The sequence below is a fragment of the Gouania willdenowi genome, chromosome 3 (genome assembly GCF_900634775.1).
Source record: "Gouania willdenowi chromosome 3, fGouWil2.1, whole genome shotgun sequence".
In the NCBI taxonomy this organism is placed as follows: Eukaryota; Metazoa; Chordata; class Actinopteri; order Blenniiformes; family Gobiesocidae; genus Gouania; species Gouania willdenowi.
This window is the reverse complement of record NC_041046.1, coordinates 23821571-23828821: the sequence shown is the minus strand read 5'-3', so window position 1 is coordinate 23828821 and position 7251 is coordinate 23821571.

Genomic DNA, 7251 nt, shown 5'->3' with positions numbered 1-7251 from the left:
ACTATAGTCTTACCTTCGTTTTGAGACATTTGAAAATGTTTTGCCCGTTTTTATGCCTTACTGTAACTTTACCTTTTTTTGACACTTTTGAAAGTTTGTCGCCCGTTTTTATGCCTTGCTATAGCCTTACCTCTGTTTCGAGGCGTTTGAAAATTTTTCGCCCGTTTTTATGCCTTACTATAGTCTTTCCTTCGTTTTGAGACATTTGAAAATGTTTTGCCTGTTTTTATGCCTTACTATAGCCTCACCTCCGTTTCGAGGCTTTTGAAATTTATTGCCTGTTTTTTTGCCTTACTAAAGCCTTACCTTCGTTTTGAGACTTTTGAAAATGTTTTGCCCGTTTTTATGCCTTACTGTAACTTTACCTTTTTTTGACACTTTTGAAAGTTTGTCGCCCGTTTTTATGCCTTACTATAGCCTTACCTCTGTTTCGAGGCGTTTGAAAATTTTTCGCCCGTCTTTATGCCTTACTATAGCCTTACCTCTGTTTTGAGGCGTTTGAAATTTTTTCCCCCGTTTTTTTGCCTTACTATAGTCTTACCTTCGTTTTGAGACTTTTGAAAATGTTTTGCCTGTTTTTATGCCTTACTATAGCCTTACCTCCGTTTCGAGGCTTTTGAAATTTATCGCCTGTTTTTTTGCCTTACTAAAGCCTTACCTTCGTTTTGAGACTTTTGAAAATGTTTTGCCCGTTTTTATGCCTTACTGTAACTTTACCTTTTTTTGACACTTCTTAAAGTTTGTCGCCCGTTTTTATGCCTTACTATAGCCTTACCTCTGTTTCGAGGCTTTTGAAAATTTATCCCCCGTCTTTATGCCTTACTATAGCCTTACCTCTGTTTCGAGGCGTTTGAAATTTTTTCGCCCCTTTTTTTTGCCTTACTATAGTCTTACTTTCGTTTTGAGACATTTGAAAATGTTTTGCCTGTTTTTATGCCTTACTATAGCCTTACCTTCGATTTGAGACTATTGAAAATGTTTTGCCCTTTTTTATGCTTTACTGTAGCTTTACCGTTTTTGACACTTTTGAAAGTTTGTCGCCCGTTTTTATGTCTTACTATAGCCTTACCTCTGTTTCGAGGCGTTTGAAAATTTTTCGCCCGTCTTTATGCCTTACTATAGCCTTACCTCTGTTTTGAGGCTTTTGAAATTTATCGCCTGTTTTTTTGCCTTACTAAAGCCTTACCTTCGTTTTGAGGCTTTTTAAAATGTTTTGCCCTTTTTTATGCCTTACTATAGCCTTACATCTGTTTCGAGGCGTTTGAAAATTTTTCGCCCGTCTTTATGCCTTACTATAGCCTTACCTCCGTTTCGAGGTTTTTGAAAATGTTATACCTGCTTTCATGCCTTACTGTAGCTTTACCTTCGTTTTTTTTTGCCCTTTTTTATGCCTTACTATAGCCTTACCTCTGTTTCGAGGCGTTTGAAAATTTATCGCCCGTCTTTATGCCTTACTATAGCCTTACCTCTGTTTCGAGGCGTTTGAAATTTTTTCGCCCGTTTTTTTGCCTTACTATAGTCTTACTTTCTTTTTGAGACATTTGAAAATGTTTAGCCTGTTTTTATGCCTTACTATAGCCTTACCTTCGTTTTGAGACTATTGAAAATGTTTTGCCCGTTTTTATGCTTTACTGTAGCTTTACCGTTTTTGACACTTTTGAAAGTTTGTCGCCCGTTTTTATGTCTTACTATAGCCTTACCTCTGTTTCGAGGCGTTTGAATTTTTATCGCCTGTTTTTTTGCCTTACTATAGTCTTACCTTCGTTTTGAGACATTTGAAATTTTTTGCCCGTTTTTATGCCTTACTATAGCCTTACATCTGTTTTGACGCTTTTGAAAGTTTGTCACCCATTTTTATTCCTTGCTTTAGCCTTACCTCTGTTTCGAGGCGTTTGAAAATTTATCGCCCGTCTTTATGCCTTACTATAGTCTTACCTCTGTTTCGAGGCGTTTGAAATTTTTTTGCCCGTTTTTATGCCTTACTATAGTCTTACCTTCGTTTTGAGACATTTGAAAATGTTTTGCCTGTTTTTATGCCTTACTATAGCCTCACCTCCGTTTCGAGGCTTTTGAAATTTATCGCCTGTTTTTTTGCCTTACTATAGCCTTACCTTCGTTTTGAGACTTTTGAAAATGTTATACCCGTTTTCATGCCTTACTGTAGCTTTACCTTCGTTTTTTTTGCACCTTTTTTATGTCTTACTATAGTCTTACCTCAGTTTTTAAACTTTTGAAATTTTTTTACCCGTTTTTATGCCTTACCACAGCCTTACCTCTGTTTTGAGGCGTTTGAAATTTTTTCACCCGTTTTTATGCCTTACAGTAGTCTTACCTTCGTTTTGAGACTTTTGAAAATTTTTGACCATTTTTAAGTCTTACTATAGCCTTACCTCCGTTTCGAGGCGTTTGAAAATGTTATACCCGTTTTCATTCCTTACTGTAACTTTACCTTTTTTTGACACTTTTGAAAGTTTGTCGCTCATTTTTATGCCTTACTATAGCCTTACCTTCGTTTTGAGACTTTTGAAAATGTTATACCTGTTTTCATTCCTTACTGTAACTTTACCTTTTTTTGAAACTTTTGAAAGTTTTTGACCGTTTTTATGCCTAACTATAGCCTTTCGTCCGTTTCGAGGCTTTTGAAATTTTTCGCCCGTTTTTTTGCCTTACTATAGTCTTACCTTCGTTTTGAGACTATTGAAAATGTTTTGCCCGTTTTCATGCTTTACTGTAGCTTTACCGTTTTTGACACTTTTGAAAGTTTGTCGCCCGTCTTTATGCCTTACTATAGCCTTACCTCTGTTTTGAGGCTTTTGAAATTTATCGCCTGTTTTTTTGCCTTACTAAAGCCTTACCTTCGTTTTGAGACTTTTGAAAATGTTTTGCCCTTTTTTATGCCTTACTATAGCCTTACATCTGTTTCGAGGTGTTTGAAAATTTTTCGCCCGTCTTTATGCCTTACTATAGCCTTACCTCCGTTTCGAGGTTTTTGAAAATGTTATACCCGCTTTCATGCCTTACTGTAGCTTTACCTTCATTTTTTTTGCCCTTTTTTATGCCTTACTATAGCCTTACCTCTGTTTCGAGGCGTTTGAAATTTTATCGCCCGTCTTTATGCCTTACTATAGCCTTACATCTGTTTCGAGGCGTTTGAAATTTTATCGCCTGTTTTTTTGCCTTACTATAGTCTTACCTTCGTTTTGAGACATTTGAAAATGTTTTGCCCGTTTTTATGCCTTACTGTAACTTTACCTTTTTTTGACACTTTTGAAAGTTTGTCGCCCGTTTTTATGCCCTACTATAGCCTTACCTCTGTTTCGAGGCGTTTGAAAATTTTTCGCCCGTCTTTATGCCTTACTCTAGCCTTACCTTCGTTTTGAGACATTTGAAAATGTTTTGCCTGTTTTTATGCCTTACTATAGCCTCACCTCCGTTTCGAGGCTTTTGAAAATTATCGCCAGTTTTTTTGCCTTACTAAAGCCTTACCTTCGTTTTGAGACTTTTGAAAATGTTTTGCCCGTTTTTATGCCTTACTGTAACTTTACCTTTTTTTGACACTTTTGAAAGTTTGTCGCCCGTTTTTATGCCTTACTATAGCCTTACCTCTGTTTCGAGGCGTTTGAAAATTTTTTGCCCGTCTTTATGCCTTACTATAGCCTTACCTCTGTTTTGAGGCGTTTGAAATTTTTTCGCCCCTTTTTTTTGCCTTACTATAGTCTTACCTTCGTTTTGAGACTTTTGAAAATGTTTTGCCTGTTTTTATGCCTTACTATAGCCTTACCTCCGTTTCGAGGCTTTTGAAATTTATCGCCTGTTTTTTTGCCTTACTAAAGCCTTACCTTTTTTTGACACTTCTTAAAGTTTGTCGCCCGTTTTTATGCCTTACTATAGCCTTACCTCTGTTTCGAGGCTTTTGAAAATTTATCGCCCGTCTTTATGCCTTACTATAGCCTTACCTCTGTTTCGAGGCGTTTGAAATTTTTTCGCCCGTTTTTTTGCCTTACTATAGTCTTACTTTCGTTTTGAGACATTTGAAAATGTTTTGCCTGTTTTTATGCCTTACTATAGCCTTACCTTCGTTTTGAGACTATTGAAAATGTTTTGCCCGTTTTTATGCTTTACTGTAGCTTTACCGTTTTTGACACTTTTGAAAGTTTGTCGCCCGTTTTTATGTCTTACTATAGCCTTACCTCTGTTTCGAGGCGTTTGAAAATTTTTCGCCCGTCTTTATGCCTTACTAAAGCCTTACCTCTGTTTTGAGGCTTTTGAAATTTATCGCCTGTTTTTTTGCCTTACTAAAGCCTTACCTTCGTTTTGAGACTTTTGAAAATGTTTTGCCCTTTTTTATGCCTTACTATAGCCTTACATCTGTTTCGAGGCGTTTGAAAATTTTTCGCCCGTCTTTATGTCTTACTATAGCCTTACCTCCGTTTCGAGGTTTTTGAAAATGTTATACCTGCTTTCATGCCTTACTGTAGCTTTACCTTCGTTTTTTTTGCCCTTTTTTATGCCTTACTATAGCCTTACCTCTGTTTCAAGGCGTTTGAAAATTTATCGCCCGTCTTTATGCCTTACTATAGCCTTACCTCTGTTTCGAGGCGTTTGAAATTTTTTCGCCCGTTTTTTTGCCTTACTATAGTCTTACTTTCGTTTTGAGACATTTGAAAATGTTTAGCCTGTTTTTATGCCTTACTATAGCCTTACCTTCGTTTTGAGACTATTGAAAATGTTTTGCCTGTTTTTATGCTTTACTGTAGCTTTACCGTTTTTGACACTTTTGAAAGTTTGTCGCCCGTTTTTATGTCTTACTATAGCCTTACCTCTGTTTCGAGGCGTTTGAATTTTTATCGCCTGTTTTTTTTGCCTTACTATAGTCTTACCTTCGTTTTGAGACATTTGAAAATGTTTTGCCCGTTTTTATGCCTTACTGTAACTTTACCTTTTTTTGACACTTTTGAAAGTTTGTCGCCCGTTTTTATGCCTTACTATAGCCTTACCTCTGTTTCGAGGCGTTTGAAAATTTTTCGCCCGTCTTTATGCCTTATTATAGTCTTACCTTCGTTTTGAGACATTTGAAAATGTTTTGCCTGTTTTTATGCCTTACTATAGCCTCACCTCCGTTTCGAGGCTTTTGAAAATTATCGCCTGTTTTTTTTGCCTTACTAAAGCCTTACCTTCGTTTTGAGACTTTTGAAAATGTTTTGCCCGTTTTTATGCCTTACTGTAGCTTTACCTTTTTTTGACCCTTTTGAAAGTTTGTCGCCCGTTTTTATGCCTTACTATAGCCTTACCTCTGTTTCGAGGCGTTTGAAATTTTTTCGCCCGTCTTTAGTCCTTACTATAGTCTTACCTCTGTTTCGAGGCGTTTGAAATTTTTTCGCCCGTTTTTGTGCCTTACTATAGTCTTACCTTCGTTTTGAGACTTTTGAAAATGTTTTGCCCGTTTTTATGCCTCACTGTAACTTTACCTTTTTTTGACACTTTTGAAAGTTTGTCGCCCGTTTTTATGCCTTACATCTGTTTCGAGGCGTTTGAAAATTTTTCGCCCGTCTTCATGCCTTACTATAGCCTTACCTCTGTTTTGAGGCTTTTGAAATTTATCGCCTGTTTTTTTGCCTTACTAAAGCCTTACCTTAGTTTTGAGACTTTTGAAAATGTTTTGCCCGTTTTTATGCCTTACTGTAACTTTACCTTTTTTTGACACTTTTGAAAGTTTGTCGTCCGTCTTTATGCCTTACTATAGCTTTACCTCCGTTTCGAGGCTTTTGAAAATGTTATACCCGCTTTCATGCCTTACTGTAGCTTTACCTTCGTTTTTTTTGCCCGTCTTTATGCCTTACTATAGCCTTACCTCTGTTTCGAGGCGTTTGAAATTTTTTCGCCCGTTTTTATGCCTTACTATAGTCTTACCTTCGTTTTGAGACTTTTGAAAATGTTTTGCCCGTTTTTATGCCTTATATAGCCTTACCTCTTTTTTGAGACGTTTGAAATTTTTTCGTCTGATTTCATGCTTACCTTCGTTTTTCGCCCGTTTATATGCTCTACTACAGTTTTACCTTCGTTTTGAAACTTTTGAAAGTTTTTGACCGTTTTTATGCCTTACTATAGCCTTTCGTCCGTTTCGAGGCTTTTGAAATTTTTTGCCTGTTTTTTTGCCTTACTAAAACCTTACCTTTGTTTTGAGACTTTTGAAAATGTTTTGCCCGTTTTTATGCCTTACTGTAACTTTACCTTTTTTTTGACACTTTTGAAAGTTTGTCGTCCGTTTTTATGCCTTACTATAGCCTTACCTCTGTTTCGAGGCGTTTGAAAATTTATCGCCCGTCTTTATGCCTTACTATAGCCTTACCTCTGTTTTGAGGCGGTTGAAATTTTTTCGCCCGTTTTTATGCCTTTCTATAGTCTTACCTTCGTTTTGAGACATTTGAAAATGTTTTGCCTGTTTTTATGCCTTACTATAGCCTTACCTCCGTTTCAAGACATTTGAAAATGTTTTGCCTGTTTTTATGCCTTACTATAGCCTTACCTTCGTTTTGAGACTATTGAAAATGTTTTGCCCGTTTTTATGCTTTACTGTAGCTTTACCGTTTTTGACACTTTTGAAAGTTTGTCGCCCGTTTTTATGTCTTACTATAGCCTTACCTCTGTTTTCGAGGCGGTTGAAAATTTTTCGCTCGTCTTTATGCCTTACTATAGCCTTACCTCTATTTCGAGGCGTTTCAAATTTTTTCGCCTGTTTTTTCACCTAACCAAAGCCATACCTTCGTTTTGAGACTTTTGAAAATGTTTTGCCCGTTTTTATGCCTTACTGTAACTTTACCTTTTTTTGACACTTTTGAAAGTTTGTCGCCCGTCTTTATGCCTTACTATAGCCTTACCTCTGTTTCGAGGCGTTTGAAAATTTTTCGCCCGTTTTTATGCCTTACTATAGCCTTACCTCTTTTCGAGGCTTTTGAAATTTATCGCCTGTTTTTTTGTCTTACTAAAGCCTTACCTTCGTTTTGAGACTTTTGAAAATGCTTTGCCCGTTTTTATGCCTTACTGTAACTTTACCTTTTTTTGACACTTTTGAAAGTTTGTCGCCCATTTTTATGCCTTACTATAGCCTTACCTCTGTTTCGAGGCGTTTCAAATTTTTTCGCCTGTTTTTTCGCCTAACCAAAGCCATACCTTTGTTTTGAGACTTTTGAAAATGTTTTGCCCGTTTTTATGCCTTACTGTAACTTTACCTTTTTTTGACACTTTTGAAAG